Raw genomic sequence first — 18,799 nt, forward strand, 5'->3', positions numbered from 1 at the left:
CTCTATCCGGCTGGCAGGATTAGCCAGTGGAAAACAACACCTCTGGTAATTGGGGTCACGTAGAATGTGTCTCCTGCTTGTCATGAGGTCTTCAGAGAGCAAAATGACATTCCACACCTCAGCAAGGGCTGTCTGTCATAACTGTGTGTGTGTGTGTGTGTCTTTCTGGATATTTTTTCCATCTTTCTCTCTCTTTCTCTCTCCTTTCCTTTCTCTCACTCTCTCTCTACTTCTCTCTCCCCTCTCCCTTTCTCTCTCTCCCCGATCTGCAAGCCTAATTGATTCCCCCTGCTACTTAGCTGTGCTCCAGAGTGGAGGTGGAGCAGATGGAGGGATCATTCATCAGGTGACACAGCTGCTAGTTGGGGTCAGCTGACTGCCTGGGCGACCACAAAGACGTTTCTGATATCACCCCAGATACACATAAAGAAACACACTGAGAACCAGTACAGTACTGTTCTACTACTGAGAATACAGTACAGTACAGTACAGTACACTTCCACTACTGAGAACCCGTACAGTAAAGTTCCACTACTGAGAACACAGTTCCACTACTGAGAATACAGTACAGTCCACTTCCACTACTGAGAACCAGTACAGTCCCACTACTGACCAAACAGCTACAGAGACAAAGATAGATAGATGGAGAGAGAGAGAGACATTGAAAATGAGAGAAAGAGAACTTTCGAGTCCTCCACTACTTGACCCCACATGACCCCAGATCTCCTCTGAATTATATATATTTTTTCCAGCTGAGGAAACCTAGAAAAATACTTATATATTTGTTAAATCACACTCCACATGCTCCAATTTATTTTAGGAACGAACATCAAATCACAGACACAAACCAGTACATAATAACATATTTCACATCCCATTCACTTATCACAAAACCCAAATGGTATAATTAGGCAGATGAGACTGCATCCTAGCTGCCATTGATAACCCAGCATGGCTCCAAGCTGAGCAGTGCACAGTCTACACGCGTGTGAGGCAGGGAGACGGCAATTATCCCCTGTAACGATAACGATAATTAGCTGAGGAGGAAAGTGAGAATAATCAAGGCCCTCGGTGGTGTTTGAGAGAGGTTGCTGCTACAGCGCAGTGAGTCAACTCCCCCAGGAATGTCAAATACACACACACAGACACACACAGAAAACCATCGCCCCAATTGATCTGCTCTCTCTCTCCCTTTCTCTATCTTTCTCCCTCTCTCCTTCTCTCTCTTTCTCAGTCTCCCTCCCGCTCTATCTTTCTCCTTCCTTCCTTCCTTCCTTCTCTCTCTCTCTCTCTCTCTCTCTCTCTCTCTCTCTCTCTCTCTCTCTCTCTCTGTCTCTCTCTCTCTCTCTCTCTCTCTCTCTCTCTCTCTCTCTCTCTCTAACACACACACACACACACACACACAAACACACCCATGCAGGACAAGTGGTTTCTTCCCCTGAAAGAAGGATCACCTTCCAGCCTTCTGCTGACTCGTCCCGAGAGCAGGGAGCCACAGGGATCCATTAGCCCCAGAACAAGCCCGCCCAGCCCTCCTCCTCGCCCGTTTTCCCCACCCTCCCCTCACACTCTGGTACCCAGCACCCACAGATATGCCACCTATCAAGAAAAAAAGGTAGAGGAGGAGAACGTTAAAGACAGAAGGAGAAAGAGAGAGCAAGAACGGGGCGGTAGAGAGAGAGAGAAAAGGAAGGAGGGATCTGGAGAGAGAGGGTCTGACAACCGTTTCCTCACAAGTCCCTGCTAGAGGTCAGGGGTCAAACGGGGCCTGTATAGGAGCGGGTGGGAAGTTGCGAGAGCTTCAGCTTGTCAACACTTCACTCGGCTTCAGGGTGAATGAATATGCAATGAGACCTGGCAGACTAGGGAATACTTACAGAGCTGAGAGAAAGGGAGAGAGAGAGGGAGAGAGAGGGAGAGAGAGAGAGAGAGAGAGAGAGAGAGAGAGAGAGAGAGAGAGAGAGAGAGAGAGAGAGAGAGAGAGAGAGAGAGAGGGAGAGAGCGAGAGAGCGAGAGAAAGAGAGAGAGAGAGAGAGAAAGAGAGAGAGAGAGAGAGAAAGAGAGAGAGCGAGAGAGAGAAAGAGAGAGAGAGATAAAGAGAGAGAGAGATAAAGAGAGAGAGAGAGAGAGAAAAGACAGAGACACCTAGAGAGGAAAAGAGAGGAAGAAACAGAAGATTTTGATGTGACGGGATGAGAGGAGGAGGAAGGCATGGAGAGGGAGCGGAGGTGGCGGGGTGAGGTGGGGGGGCAGCAGTGCACTGACAGCCCCTAGCCGTCTCTGAGAGGAGAGAAGGTAGATGTCGCAACATATTAATGTGAAGGTTAGACAGAGCAGCTGTTCACAAGGCCGGATACAGGATGGGCTCCAGGACTCATACCCACACTAATTGACAGAGCAAGGACCTGCTAGGCCTGGGATTAATGCTCTGGAAAGAGACTGGTCAGCAGCCCTCACACACACACACACACACAGACACACATACATACACACAGCCAGAGATACACGCAACCACTAAGCCACACAGAAATACTGTTCATACCCACACGCACGCCCACACACACACACAAAGACACACACACTGCCACTAAGCCATGCACACACATACTGCCCCTAGCCACACATGCAAACAGCGAGAATCACCTAGGGAAACTATTTCTAAGAGTGACAGGAAGTTATTTGTGGAGAGGTGTGATCCACTTGTGAGACATGTTTCGTTGGGCATTAAACAGACGTTAGAATGTCTAAGCAAAAACCAAGTGAAGTAACCAACAGCTTCCTTTTTAAAAGACAATAAGAAAGAGGCTATGTTTAAACATAGTCAGTGTGATAGTCAGTTTAAACATAGTCAGTTTAAACATGGCTAAAAGTGTTCTGGAAAACCCCTTCAAATGAGTGCTTAAGGGTTTAGCCTGTAAACATGGTTTTAGTTTGGTTGCAACGTCCACTAAGGAGTTTCAAAATGCTTCTGGCAGCAGTGTCAGCACAAGAAGTGTTTGTTAGAAGTTTCTAGAAATGTGTTTCCTTGAATCACCACGGGCAGCGCCAAGCGCCGGCTGGAGTGATATAAAGCTCACCGCCACTGGACTGAGGATCAGTGGAGAAGCATTCTCCAGAGTGATAATGACTCTACGCCATCTGTCAAGATGATTCCGTGGCTGAGAACGAGGATTCTGTGCTTCATACTTTGTGGGAACAGTCGGGGAAAGGTCCTTTCTTGTTTCAGAATGATGAAACCCCCTGTGCTCTCTGGGATATTATTTGTGGAGATGTGGGATGAGGTTGGAATGACAGGTCTGTACAGGACCCTATTCTCAACCCCATGGTTGGGATGAGTTCCATTAGCATCAGCACGCTAGGCCTTATCGCCCAACATCACTGTCTGACCTCACTAAACCAGCTGCATGCTGCATAGATGTTCCTACGTCTAATGGTGGAGTGGAGGTAGCTAAAGAAGCGTCGGAACAACTCCATATGACTCTGTAATGGGATGTTCAACAAAAAAGTTTCCACATGCTGTTAGCCTTGTAGTGCACATTAGATGGAACATACCATTTTTCCATCTAATGGATTCTTCAGGAACTGCCTGCCTGTGACTTTCTCCTTCAGTCTGCGCTCTCTCCCAAAGAAACGACCTCCTCCAGATGCCACTGCTTTGCCACAGGGGAACTACATCCCTCAGCAGCCAGTTGTCCCCTCTAAGGGAACTACAGCCCAAAGGAGCCACTGCTCTGCGCAAGGGAAAACTACATTTACCAGTACCCACTGCTGTGCCACAGGCAAGTCATCAAAAAGTGCAGCCTTCCAAACACATATTTATCCTTCCGGCATGCACACACAGACAGACACACACACAACGGGTAAAGTGTAAATACAGTCAGGCCCTGTTATATTATATAGGCTACATCTATCATCTAATACTGATGCTACCACAGTCTAGCAGCCATTTTACTCAGCGCCAGGGAGGACAGTCGGGGACAGGGTCACACTGTATTTAGGCTTTAATGAGAGTGTTTCTGAGGGAAGGGTTGACCTCCAGAATGCAGCGTGAACGGGCTCGCAGGCATCCTTTTCCTTTTATCTCCCTCACCAGGAGAACTACAGCACAGGGCACAGCGCGGAACGGATCCCTCAACATTGTGTTCCACATCAAAGCAGCCACTTGTCTTCTCTCTCCAGTCAGGATGATGCCAGTTAGGGGCCGAGCTGGAGAGGTTTTTTTCTCGCGACGGGCAAACCTGATTCTCACCGAGGCTAAAGTGCATTTCATGACTTCCATTTCGCTACACACCTGGAATCATAATGACTGAATGGGAAGTATGATGGGATTAAGGCATAATACAGGCAGTCAGGCAGACAGAACAAATGGTCAAACACACACACACAAACACAGAGCCCCAGCCTCAGTCCCAGCCTCAGTCTCAGCTTCGGTGCCAGGTGGGCGCCCCCCCCCCCCCCCCCCCCCCCACCCCCACTACCACCATCGCCACATTACAACACGTCCTCGAGCGGTAAGCAAATCCTTAATCCTGCATTTACAATGGAGCAGCTAGGCTTTGTGGAGGAACATGGCGAGGGTCCAAACTCACCCAAGCTTAGCCGTGACTTCTCTCTCGTTTTCTCTCTCTCTCTCTCTCTCTCTCTCTCTCTTTCCCCCTTTCTCTGTCATCCACACAACCTATTTTTGTCTCTCTCTTTCTGTCTCTCCATATCTTTGTTTCACTCTCTCCTCCTCGCTCCTCTATCTTTCTCTTCCTGTCTCTCTCTCCCTCCTTCTCTCTCTTCCTGTCTCTCTCTCTCATTCTCTACCTCTCTCTTCCAATATCTCTCTCTCTCTGTGTGTTTTGGGGGAGTCAAGTGAAGCCTGGCTCATGTCTATGTTGAGCCATCACTCCAGCAGGGAGATTTATGGATGCCTGGGGTACTGCTGGGGTTAGCGCTGGGTTCAGGTCCAGAAGTTTGGGGTTCAACTGATGATGTAGGGGCTTGAGGAGTGATGAGGTGGCGCAAGAGGGTGTGTGTGTGTGTGTGTGTGTGTGCAAGACAGAGCCTTTACTACGGCTGAGTATCTGTGTATTTTCCGAAGGAGAAAGGAAGTCAGGGCAGTTGATTTTGGCAAGAGACTGTGCCCTGTGAAATATGCTACCACACACACACACACACACACACGGTGCAGAATTGGGGTTGCTGACAGAATGATACAGCATGGTGCTCCCCTGGGTCCTCAGTAGGATGTTCTGTGGTAATCTCTACACAGGCGTGTGCTGCCATTCAACACACATCCAGCTCCAGCTCCAGCCCTAGCCTCAAGCCTAGCCCCAGCCTAGCCTCCAGTATCTAGCCTCCAGCCTCCAGCCCCATACAAAACTACAAGTAGAACTTTGTATCACTGTTAAGAGATAAGGCACGGCAGACAGGCCACCAGCTGAACAAGACAAGGCGCTAGCTGGTAAACAGACAGCATTTCCAACCAGTTACCATTCTAGAAGACATTGGCTTAATAAGTCGTTTTCCAAAAACGGTCTGACATCATCGTAAGATTTCAACACCCAAGTGCTCTCATTTAAATGATGGTATTTTCTCTATTTCTCTCTCACACTTTCCTCTCTCTCTCTCTCTCTCTCTCTCTCTCTCTCTCTCTCTCTCTCTCTCTCTCTCTCCCTCCCTCCCTCCCTCCCTCCCTCCAAAGATGTGTTATAGCTATTAACAGTACCTGTAGAGACATTGTTAGCACACACTTTCGCTGGCCATTAAAAGCTAGTTAGTTCTGAAAGAGCCCGTATTTCAGGATGATTTGAGTGGCCCGGTGTGACTGGAGAGCTATCAATCTTGCGTGTTCATGGAGAGACAGGAGGCTCACCTGCTCTGGCTGCGTCAGCAGGGCTCCGGGAGAGAAGCCACAGCTACAACAAGGCTACAGGGTCATGTGTGGCTCCAATACTTTCCACCAAATAGGCCGTCATCGTATGAACAGATGAGAATACAATGTATACTTTGGCAGTGCGAGGTACTGTAAATTTTTCCTGTTTTTGAGAGATTTGCGGTTGGGAGACTCTCCGAAATAGGTTTCAGAGATACCTACAAAGGAGACACCTACAGAGGAGATATCTACAGAGGAGATATGTATGGAGGAGATATCTTCCGAAGCAGCTCTGACAGGAACCACAAATCACTCTACATGGAAACGACAGCTTCTTAGGCATCATTACTAATGGACTTGATGGAAATAATCACTGAATCGTGCGTGCGTGAGTTTGTGTGTATGTGCCTGTGTGTGTGTGCAGGCATGAGATGCACCATGAAGGAGGTGAAAGGGATGATGGCTTGGATAGTGTGTGAGTGTGTGTGTGCACTGTGTGTTTGTGTGTGTGTGACGTTGGGAGGGATTGTGCACTCCATGCTGAATGATGAGCACTCTTTACCTTCCCCAAGTGATAAACAGACCAGCTAAGCCCTGGGAGAAAAAAGAATCGTCACTTTCAGCTTGCTGTCAGAAACAAAGCCTTCTCCACGGAGAGGATGAGAGAAAGCTTTGGTGTTTATTGATGGGCGCTTGTCCCAGTTTGGCTGTCAAAGGATTATGCCTCTATTTGATGTCTTATCTCTAGATATGCTGTTCCATCAACCAATCAATGCCAGGCCATGTCATTACCCTGGCCAAACAAGCCACTTTACTACCTTATATCCTACCTTATATACGACTTGGTTAAATCTAGCCATAAATTCTTGGTCCAGATCCCCACTATTTGAGGATGGCTCGTAAGCATGAGCTAGTGGCTGACCTGGCCTGGTGGTGAGGGTCATGGGTCAGGGTTAACGGGTGGCTGGTGTGGCTGGATGACTGGGGGTCAGAGGAGCCCGTCCCTGGGATCTGGACAGCTGTAGAGGTGGAGGGCTGGCTGGATAAGAGCTGGAGGTCTTAAAGCATGTTTCTGGGGTCTGGAGGGCCTTGTGGTCTGGGGAGAGAGGGCTGTGGGGGTTGAGGGCTCTAGGGGAATGGGTTGGGGGTCAGGGGTGTGGGAGAGTGGGGGTGTGCGGGTCGGGGATGGCGGTCGGGGGAGGGTGTGCAGGGCCTGTGGGACATGATGAGGAAACCCAGATGGAGTGTTTCCTGCCTGTCAGAGAGTCGCTGGTGTTCTACAACACCCCGTCATGTCCCTCAGCTCCAGGTTTGACCTGGGATATTCATGAGATGGAAATGAGTGGGAAGGATGTTTCCTCTGTTCAGAGAGTGGTGAATAAATAACTGAAGCCAGCCAGGAGGAATTCAACATCCCGCCCCCTTAACCCACATCCTCCTCTCGATGGAAATGAACAAATACATTAATGAGGGACCTTCGTTTTTAATCAGCTCTTGTTCTGAGTCAAGTAACAATCTCATATCCAAAGTTTTGGGGGTTTGTTTTTTTCAACTGCTCTTGGATGAGTTTTAGATCAGTCTGAACTAAGGTTGTGCACACATACAAGCATGAGCACACACACAAACACACACACACACAGACCGGCTCTGACCTTCAGCACCAGTCAATCATTAATTGATCGTCTGGGTTGGATGGAAGGAAGTCTAGTCTAAATTCAAACACGACTCAAAGCACAGGGCGACCTGAATGTCATCCATTAGATTCCTGTATGAGAACACACACATATGACAGCCCTGTTAAACTGCCTCTTTACATCGCTCACATGTTTCCTCAGAATGTTTTTAATTTCTAGGTCAAGTACCAGAGGACCCACGGTTCTCTGACATTTGAGTGTTTAATGATAAATGCGGGTCTTCTGGAGCGGTAAATGTTTGATGATATGTAAATAAATGAGTCGTTTCTCCTCACCGGAGAGGCTGGCGTGTTTGACTGCACACGTTTATCATTACACGCAATCAACACGGATTCCTCAAGGTGCGCCGGGATGAAATGACAGCGTAAATAATAAGAGAGCGCGTAGCGGGAACGACATTGTGATGGAAATGACAGTGGCTCTCCATCGCTCACCTCCAAGCCTGTTATTACCTGCATTTCATAAACAGCTTGTTTCTCCCGTTTACCTGGTGTGCTACTAAGAAACGTGATAATGAATAACCGAAGACGGGAAATACTTTCCCGAGACAGGATTGAAGTTGGCCTACGCACTGATACAGAACGTTCCGTGGGGCGCATGACCTGCCACATAGGATAGATAGCTTAGGCTACTACACACTGCATAACTTTTCATAGAAGTGTGCTAAACACAGTAGACCAATTTTAGATGGAGCCGAAGTGAAATAATCAGATTTCAGCTCTTCCCATTTTCTAGCAGACATCTCCTGTGTATAATCACAGACAACTATCGATAGTTTAGTCAGTAGCTAGTCTGTGATCGATCGCCAGTAACACATTTTTGTAGAGGGGAACACATTTAACGGAAAATTCCGAACCCTCGATTTCTCATAAGCAAATATAGGATTTGTCAGACACACGAGGAGAGACGTCCAGACACTGATTCTCGTCTCCCGTTTTCATATTCGCTTCAGAGGAACCTGCTACATGTGTTGGTGTTGGCGTTCAATCATTATGGCCAGCGCATTGGTGTCAGATATTGAGTCTCACTGTTTGAAGCGCAGGCAGCATGCCAGGACTGTGGTATTCGTATCCACATGAGACAGAACCTGTCAGAGAGAGCAGGGATTAGGCAGCAAGGCGCCCCGCTGCTTGAACCCCCTGCTCATGCGTTTGAGCGTGTCTGCCTGCCTGCGAGATTGACTACAGCTGTGCTCCCGTCTTCTGAACGGAGGAAGGATCATCTGCTACAGGGTTAGCTCACAGCCTCCACAAACCAGTCAGTTACGTATCTCTCATTTAGCCTCCACAAACCAGGTTAAAATAAAAAAATATATTCCCCATCCCTAACTTAATGTGCTATGTGTGTATACATGTATACTGTAAGTAGAGGAATTTGATGACATTGAGTTGAGGATATTTTGAAGACATAATCCTACATATTACACCATGGCTCAGGAGCACTAAGTCTTTCCATGTTTCTCTCTCTATTTAATCCAAACCTTGACATACAGTAATACGAATATCAAGAGTCAGATAACTATTTACTTATATTTAATACTACTTCTCTATATCTACTCCACAACATCTACTTTGAAGGTTTTTCTGTCCAGGCATTTCTCCCACTACGTGGCGGGGTTCTCTTCTGAAGAGGACGAGCAGGAGAAATGAGAAAAAGTCTGTTTGATGTGTGAGCGTCCCAGAGTTTTGATCTCCTTCCAGTCGATGACGCACGTCTGCCAAGAAAACCATCAGCTTCAGTTCTCCGTCTGCAGGAATATACCCTTCTGCTCTCTCTCCCCCTCTCCTTTCTGCCCTCTCCTCCTCCTCTCCTCCCTCTCCCCCCTCTCCTCTCTCTCTCCCTCACCTTTCCTCTCTCTCCCCCTGTCCTCTCTCCCCCCTCTCCTCTCTCTCCCCCTCTCCTCTCCTCTCTCTCCCCCTCTCCTCTCCGCTCTCTCTCCCCCCTCCCCTCTCCTCTCCTCATCGTCCCCTCCTCGTCCCCTCTCTTTGCGTCGTTTCGCTTTGCCTCCCACTGCCCCTCCCATCCTCTCCCCTCTTCACACTGTTGCCCTCCCCCATCCGTACTGCATAATCAATGGCTCGGTGTGTCTGTATATCTGTTCACTTGCCTGTAGCTTCATCTTCAAACGGAGACTGTTAATGTTTCAAACCAGGGGAGTTTGATGAAAGCGTTAAAACATGATGACACCGACATGAATTATTAAACATGGGGGAGGAGCCCACAACACATAACAGACCAATCATTTGTAATGGGTAAACGATTGGATCCTTTAGAATGTCCCTTAATTGTAGGGCTGATAATGTGCCATTGGTCCTGCTCCTCACGACTGTTTCCTAGTGGTCTCACAGAATTCCTAAGCCCATGTCACTTTAGGACCACAGAGAAGTCCCCTTGGTCTGATGGTGGACTCTATGGGTGGTATTCCAGTCCACCTCCATATGTGTCAGTATGGAGGATGACAGGTGATTAAAGGACTGCACATCTGTCTGTGATGAGCAGGCAGCAGGTCCACCTTCCTCCTCCCTTCTCCCTCATTCCGCCTTCTCCCTCCTCCCTCCTCCCTTTTCCCTCAATCCCATCTTCCTTTCTCCGTATCAACTCCTTCCTGTCCTCCCTGCCTCCTACCTCGTCCTCCCCTCCTCCTTGCCTCCTACCTGTCCTCGCTGCCTCCGTTGGTCCTCCCTGTCAGCTCCCTGCTCTCCCTGCCTCCTCCCTTCCTCCTCCCTGCCTCCCATTCTTGTTAGTGGAGTGATCGGCTCCATGTGCAGCTTTGCTGGTGTATAGTCCCTGACCCAGACCCGGAGGCCCACGCTTCCTCTCGACATCTCTCCTCTCCTACCCCACCTCTCCACCCCTCTCCTCCCCAACCCTCTCATCACCTCTCCTCCTCCCCTCTTCTTTCCTCCTAACCCCTCTCCTCTCTCTGCCTGAGAGTTATGGCCAGCCACCCCCCCCAGGGGGTTATAAAGGCAGACTGGGAGGCCGGGAACCCTCACACACACACACACACACACACAGAGAGCCTCATATACACACACAAAGTCGCACACACCTATCCGAGCCACGACTCTTGTCAGCCTAACACAAATACCCCTCCCAGTAACGGCACTCCAAAGCCCTGCAATCAACATGCTCTCAATCATTCACTAGGAAGCACAATGGCCAGAGTGTGCATTAAGGCCATTTTAAGGCACTCTGATAGCAAAACTAACATTAAGTTCAGCGAAGCTAGGACACTTGACACCACTGGAGCTGAGACCAAGGGCTAATGGTTTCATGGAGGCCAACTGTGAATACTAGAGAAGGATTGAGAGAGGGAAGGAGAGAGAGAGGAGGGGAGTGAGAAGGAGATAGATTTGGGAAGGAGAGAGATTGGGAAGGAGAGCGAGGAGGAGAGAGAGAGAAATTGGGACGGAGAGATGGAGATGATGGAGAGACATTGGGCAAATGTCAAAGAGACAAAGAGAAATAATATGAAAAGAGAGGGAGGAGGAGAGACAGAGAAGGAAAACGAGGAGAGAGAGAGAAGTAGAAAGAGAGGGAAGGAGGGGTCAAAGTGGGTTGAAATAGAAGTTTAATGGTTCTTCCACTGGCAGAGCAAAACTTTGTTTTATAAAGAACGTTCTCATCCTTCCCAGGCCCAGAGAGCCTTCACTTGACAGAGTGTGGAGTCTCCTCTGGGCAGAACCCAGAGCTTTTATGTGATCCTCCTACTCAACTACCAGGGCCTTCCTACAGAGAGATCCCAGAGAACTCATCTCTGACCCACACACTTACAGAAGTGTCCTCCACAACTTAGCCCTCCTACACTCTCCACATACACACATGCACAGCCCACATATATACACTCTCCACATACACACATGCACAGCCCACATATATACACTCTCCACATACACACACACACTCTCAACTAACACACGGTCCACACACACACACACTTCATACACATGCACAGTCTTCATAGATGCACTTTCTACATTCACACACACACACACACACACACACTCTCTCCACACATGCTCCAACCCCCTTTACACACACACACACACACACACATACACACACACAGACACAGGCTCCAAACCCACTCCTCACACACACACACACACACACACTCTTACTCCAACTCTCCACACACCCTCTATACACACTCCTGGGAACCTCCTCCAGGGTGACTCTGTGCTGAGGTCGTCTGGGTACAGGAGTGTACATATTGTGTGCCTGTGTTGTTTGTGCCTCTAAAGCTCAACGGTAATGAATAATGTCATCTGTAAATGGAGATGAACATACTGTGTTTCAGCTTGGCTCAAAACAAAGGAGTGACACATGCAGTCCCAGCCAGCTCACTGACACGATGACAGTGAACTGAGACAAAACAGGACCTCACCACACACCACGGAAAGGACCGGTCGATAGGACCTGAACGGAACCCTGTCACCTGACATTAGCCTGGGAACAAGGGGGTAGACACCATATGCCACCGACGGCATCCAAATCACCGAACCTCCAAACCTGTGGTCAATGTTTGTTCTGGAAGCTGCGAGATAAACAAACAGGACGGAGCTGGTCTGAGGGCTCTAAGAGCTCCAGGTTCTGCGTTCTCCTCTCTGTTCTTTTGAAGGGCAGAACCCATTTCTCCTCATGTTTGTGTTGCAGTCATTCCAGTCACTTAGCCAGACAGGCGTCCTGTCTGTGTTCTCTTCTAAACAGCCGGAACACAGACGTGTGTTAACGTCAGTCGTGCCTGTACAGACTGCTTATCTCCTATCAGTTTGTTTATGGACGTCGTTCCAAGATTTGCCTAGACGGTTTAGATTACTTTAGATAAAAGGCCTCTGTCGTTGAGGTTTCTATGAGGTAGCCTGGTTTATGGGGAGCATTGGAGGTCAGTTGTAGGTGTGTTTCAGAGAAACAGCTGTTGGTGAAATCCTTTAGGGAGACTCTTTATCCAGACCACCAGAATAGCAGACACAGCTGTCCAGGAGGGATGGAGTTCAACTCTGTAATTGATTGGTCTGATCCTCTAGTCAGGTCATTATGATTGGTTCATGCCCCTGGTCAGCAAGCTATGATTGGCTTATGACTCTGGTCAGATAACTGTGATTGGCCCAGGCATCTGGTCAGATAGCTGTGATTGGTCCAGGCATCTAGTCAGCAAGTTTGAGATTGGATTGGCTTCAGTAAATCTAACCTTGATTGCTCCTTGCCTCGGGACAGAGGGTGGATTAGAACCTGATTTAGAACCAGAACCCGGCCTCTGTCTGGTTACTACGGCAACAGGCAGTGTTGGCAGCAGGGCTGGTGACCCAGCGGACACTAAGGGAGGAAGAGTGTGTAGAGTGTGTAGAGTTTACCCAAACCAACATACGGGGAGGGAGGGGGAGTTTGAACCTCAGACCTCTTGGATCTGCAGTCAAATGCTCTAACCACTGAGCTGTACCTATCCCGCACAGGTCCCTGGTACCAGATGCCTTCATCCTGGGGCTGTGAGGTGTTTAATGTAATACCAAGAAGAGTAGAATATGAGATAGCAGAAACCAGTTGAGCCTGTTGAGCATTGGGCTCCAGCCAGCAGACCTCACCATGCAGGTATACAGAGTAGGACTGGCCCACTGGCTGGCTGTCTGCTCTGCTATACCCACCCTCCTCTGGAAAGCACTCCAGTCACTGGAGAGAGCTGAATCTAGTTCTCTCCACCCGGTTTAACTTGGGCATATTATTCCCAACAAAAAATCACATCTGACCATCTCATCTAATTCTTGAATGGGGTTTTCACAAGACCAGAGTTGGTTGAAAAATGGGTTCGCTTTTGTGGGATCCCCAAAACACCTCTGTTTGTGAACCCTCTTACGTAATGCCAGTCATTGTGAGATGAGCTGGTTCAGAAAAGCCTTGCTACTTCCTGTCTTAAATAAAGACGCAAGCCACATCAAGCTTCCACAAAGAGAGACAATGAAACCCCAGTAACATGGGACCACACTGACGGGGGCAGTCATCCATAGAAGCCTTCAAGGTAAAGAGAATAGCCATCAATGCAAACATTCTACTCCCTCTGTGTGTGTGTTTGTGTGTGTGTGTGTTTATGTCTGTCTGTGTCTATTTATGTATGTTTGCCTGTGTGTCTCTCTGTGTGGGTGTGTATGTGTGTGTGTGTGTCTGCCTGTGTGTGTGTGTCAGCATGGCACCTATGTCCGGTGATTGCAACTCTTCCCCCCCCCCCGGACAACCTTTTGAAACAGGGGACAAAGCCTTCACACTGGGAAGCATGGACAGGTGGTGGAGAAGACACAGCAGAGATACCGGATCCCTTTATTATCATTCAGCAGCATACGCCACCAAGAGCAACACTCTCAAAGGACAATATTGAACGTGACTGTTCAGTACTGACAGCAGCTCCTAATATCGAAGGACGTTCATTGCATATAGCTTTTATGTTAAAGAGAATGTCACAGAGAACATAACTAGAGAGAGAGAGTGAAAGAAAGAAATGAAATGAAAAAATGAGTGAGATACAAAGACAGGGACAGTAATAAGATAGGAGCCACAGATTTTAAAATTCCCAAGCGAGGGAAAGGGACAGACAGACAAAGCGGGGGAGAGAGAGAGAGAAAGAAAGAGAGAGAGAGAGGGGGAGAAAGAGAGAGAGAGAAATGATTCACACATGCTCTAGTCTAGGTTCTGCCCTGCTTAAAGTTGTGTCCAGATTGGCATACAAACCATCTCTCTGTGTGGAGGCAGGCTGAGGAGGGCGAGAGGGGGGGGGGGGGGTGTAGGGGGAAAGGGGGAGGATGGGGAGGAGGTGGGGCCCATGTGGGTCTCAAAGCCAGTCATTTGCCATCGTTCACCTCCCATCAATATCAGAGACGATTAATGAGGGAGGGGGGAGAGGGGAGGAGGAGGAAAGGGGAGGGGGTTGTGGCCAGGTGTCGAAGCTGCCACAGAATGGGAATAAAGAGGGCAAGGGCAGTGATCCGCGAGGAATTCCAGCCAAGCGGAGAGCAGGGACGGGGGGAGGCAGGGGGTGAGGGTTTGGGGCAGGGGGGCATAAAATTAGGGCCTGGAGCATAGAATTAGGGCCTAGGTCTGGGGCTAGGGTAGGGGCTAGGATAAGGGCTGTGGCCAGTAATAAGGCTGAGGCTAGGGGCTCAGGGCTAGGGGTTCAGGGCTAGGGTTGGAGCTAGGGTAGGGGCTAGGATAAGGGCTGGGGCCAGTAATGAGGCTGAGGCTCAGAATGGGGGTTGAATGCATGAAGCCTTTGACTGAGAGAGAGACTTTATAAACACAGTGGTGTTCAGACCAAAGACAGGACCTTGTGTCCCGCTCCGGAAAAGCTCCCCTGTCAGGACGACAATGGCAACATGTCATTGCCTTTTTGAGGCGTAAGGGTGTGTTGATGCGGGGTGAGTCCATGAAGTACATGTGCATTTAAATGTGTGTGTGTGTGTGTCATCGGAGCATTTGCACCAAAAGTGGCGAAGCGTGTCGGCATGCAGGGAGAGGGGGGTGGTTGTGTGACCATGCGATGTGGTCATGTGACCCGCGGTTCTCTCAGCCGCGGTGGGGTGTTGGTACGTCGCGCGGGGGGGGGGGGGGGGGGGGGGGGGAGGGGTGGTGGGTGGTCAGGGACGGCTGCATGCCTGCGTCATTGTTGATGCTGGTGAGGGCCTCTCGGCTCAGCACTGACACGCCAACACTGCAAACATCAGCACAGAGCCCAAAACACAAGAGAGGACCAGACAGGAGGACCTTTGTAGCGTGGGTGTTCGCCTGTCTGTCTATCTGTGTGTGTGTTTGTATGTGTGTGTGTAACGAGAAGGGGGGGGCGGGGGGGGGGGGGGGTGGGGGGGGTGCAGTGCATCTTGTGACATCACATGCCACTCTGGCACAGAGGGGACCCCTCTGAGGACTTATTGTGAAACGAGCTGGACAGTTCACCACTAGACAGACGGATGGACGTCCACACTTAAACCCTGTAACGGTTGTAAGGCAGAACTAAAATAGCTTACAAATCTGGAAGGGGTTTCTTTCTAAACTCGTGAAAAGAGTTCAATTGCAAGAGACGGTCAGAGACTGCTGCACTTTGACAGAGGAGCATAAACACAATTATGAAGTTCCAAACACACAACTACACACACACACACACACTCTAAGCAAACACACACACACAGGGTTGAGCCTCAGTGGAAGCCAGCCTGCTGATTTCTCCTGGGACGAGAGCTCGTGTTGGTGGGTAGAGGGGTCGTCTCCTGGACTCATACCTCGGGCTGATTAGGCAAAATAAACAGCCCTCCTGAAATACCCTGCGACAGCTGGTCTCTCGGAACACAGAGGGAAACACGTTCGGGAAAAAAACAAAGGCACCTTTGAATTTCAAAACATTTTCATTTGTATGGGTTAGATGGGGCTTTGAGAGGAGAGGAGAGGAGGAGAGCCAAGCAGAATGGAGCGGAGGAGAGCAGAGCAGAGCAGGGCAGAGGACAGGACAGAAGAGAGGAGCACCTCTCTGTGCCTGCTGACCTGTGTGAGTGTCGGAGGCTGCTCGGTATAAGCTGTCCCAGCCGGCACTCTCACATGGAGGCTAAAAGGTTAATTGAGTCTCGATGCTGCGCCTTCCTCTGTGTAATCTACTGTGATTAATGCAGGGAGGTTCCTGTCACTCTCGTTTACTGAGCGCCCACATCGCTAGCAATATATGTCCACGCAGAACTGTACGCGCTCCACGCCGACAATGGGGACAACAACCACTCTGACCCACTTAAGTCCAAAGATGTTGATTTCAAAGGCCGAGCTTTCGGGTGACGTTTAACCGCTATGAAGAGAGACAGGGTGAATCCTAGCTTCCAGCGCTGGCAGAGAGCGGCGTGTGCTGTGTGGGACAGACATGTTCATCGTCCTGATTTGCTGCTCTCTGCGAGTGGACGAGGAGGGTGGCGGGGCGGTAACTAGAGCCAGGGTGGCTTGTTAGTGGAGGGTTCTGTGAGGGAGGGGGGGGGGGGGACCGCACCTGTCAAGGTCCCGTCGTCTTCACGTGCGTTCACACGTCAGAGGTCCGAGAGTGGAAACTGGCGGCGCGCGCAGCGCTCGGCTCAGTCAAAACGGGCTACTGGCTGATAATGGGATTTTTGAAGGGGTGAGCATCTCAAGTCGCCCCCTTCAGACTTCCTACCTGTCTGTCTGTCTGCGTGCCTGGCTATCTGTCTGCCTGTCTTCCTGATTGTCTGCTTGCTTGTCTGTCTGTTCAGTAGAGAAGCTACACCTCGTCTACATTTCAGGTATCACCCAGGAGACAGGGCAACCAGTTCCAGTTTTTTTCACAAAGGAGTGAGTAAACCACGTCTGAAACCTCATTCATTCTGTCACAGCCTGAGATAATGCAAGGCATTGGACCTCCCGGTAGCTATGAATGCTATAGCAGCTACAGTACAATCTCTGGTGGACGGTTCTAGACAGTTTTTCCGGAGCCTTCTTTGATGATATGGATGGCCAGATTTCCCTGGCGGCATGCTTCCACAGCTTATCTCTGCGGGAGTGTGTGTGTGTGTGTGTGCATTCATTTACCAGTGTATTCACCCTACTGAGACGTGAGCCTGCATGCCAAAGAGGGTTTCTTCCAGCCCATATCAGTGACCTTGTGTTTGCACGTGCGTGTGTGTCTGTGTGCGTTTGTGTGTGTGTGAGCATGTGTGTGTGTGTTTTCATGTGTCTGTGTGCGAGTGTGTGCGCACATGCCTGTGTGCGTACGTGTGTGTGAAAATGTGTGTGTGTGTATCAGACACACTGCATGCTGCATGCACGCGCGCTGGCCAGGTCAGGTGCGAGGTTTTCCCGCCTGTTGTCGTCCTGTGGGGTGTGTCCTGCAGGGTGTGTGTGCAGGGTGTGTGTGCAGGGTGTGTGTGCAGGGTGTGTGTGCTAGCACGGGGGATTGTAGTGCTGACTGTGGATGTGTCAGACGCGTGCAGGTGGTCTCTGTCACAGCTCTGGAGCTGAGTAAAACCAACTGGAGTACACACCATTTACCCCATTGTACCTTTAACCTCTGCACATAGCACCCCAGAGAGTGTGAGAGGGAGAGAGAGAGAGAGAGGGAGAGAGAGAGAGAGAGAGAGAGAGAGAGAGAGAGAGAGAGAGAGAGAGAGAGAGAGAGAGAGAGAGAGAGAGAAAAAGAGAGGAGAGGAGAGATGGAAAGAGAAAGGCAATAAGACATAGTGAAGGAGAGAAAGACACCAAAAGAGAGAGATAGAAAGACAGAAAGCGAGAGAGACGGATAGAAAGAGAGAACGAGAGAAAGAGAGTGACATTGCAAGAGTGTGAGAAGGACAAAGGCAGGCATAATTCAGATCTTCTTTAATATCTCTTCTTTAGGAAATAGATTTTAATATTGTCAACTTATTCCTAGGAAGGTTACAGGGTTCTCTTATTGTGACTTCCACTTCAATCAAAGGAGATTTACTGTACGCAATGCATCCAATCTAATTACTCTTTTTAATCCTCACTCTTTTATAAAGAAGGATCATTTGGTGTTTTAACAAGGTTTTCTCGGGCTATGGTTCTGAACTAATTAATGGTTGCGTGGTTGCTCTCAACTGCAATACACTTGTTATTTATGAGGGCAAATTAATTTTCTAAAATCTCATTTTCAGATTTATGACTCATAGTCAGTGGTCTAGCTGGTATTGAAAGTAATACATACAGGCTTAAGCATATTTAGATTTTATACAAACACAAGGCAAGCATAACAACTAATTGATAAGGTGTTCTCTCTGCCAGAAATGAAGGACTGTTGAAGGTCCAGAAGCTTCTATGAGTAAATTAAATTAACATTTGACAGTACATTCATCCTTTAAACCGGTTATGTACACTTCTATATCTGTACTGCGAAAGTGGAATGGAGAGAGAGGATGGAGAGAGGGTGGAGAGGGGATGGAGAGAGAGGATGGAGAGAGGGTGGAGAGGGAATGGAGAGAGAGGATGTAGAAAGGGTGGAGAGGGGATGGAGAGAGAGGATGGAGAGAGGGTGGAGAGGGAATGGAGAGAGAGGATGTAGAAAGGGTGGAGAGGGGATGGAGAGAGAGGATGGAGAGATGGTGGAGAGGGGATGGAGAGAGAGGATGGAGAGAGGGTGGAGAGGGAATGGAGAGAGAGGATGGAGAGATGGTGGAGAGGGGATGGAGAGAGAGGATGGAGAGATGGTGGAGAGGGGATGGAGAGAGAGGATGGAGAGATGGTGGAGAGGGGATGGAGG

The 18,799-nt window shown here is 49.3% G+C and overlaps 1 protein-coding gene across 1 annotated transcript in view; it reads right to left on the reverse strand.

Moving 5' to 3' along the window:
- ephb2b (eph receptor B2b) overlaps positions 1-18,799 on the reverse strand; it is a 110,724-nt gene that overhangs the window by 67,137 nt on the left and 24,788 nt on the right.

This window comes from Osmerus mordax, chromosome 1 (assembly GCF_038355195.1).
Source record: "Osmerus mordax isolate fOsmMor3 chromosome 1, fOsmMor3.pri, whole genome shotgun sequence".
In the NCBI taxonomy this organism is placed as follows: domain Eukaryota; kingdom Metazoa; phylum Chordata; class Actinopteri; order Osmeriformes; family Osmeridae; genus Osmerus; species Osmerus mordax.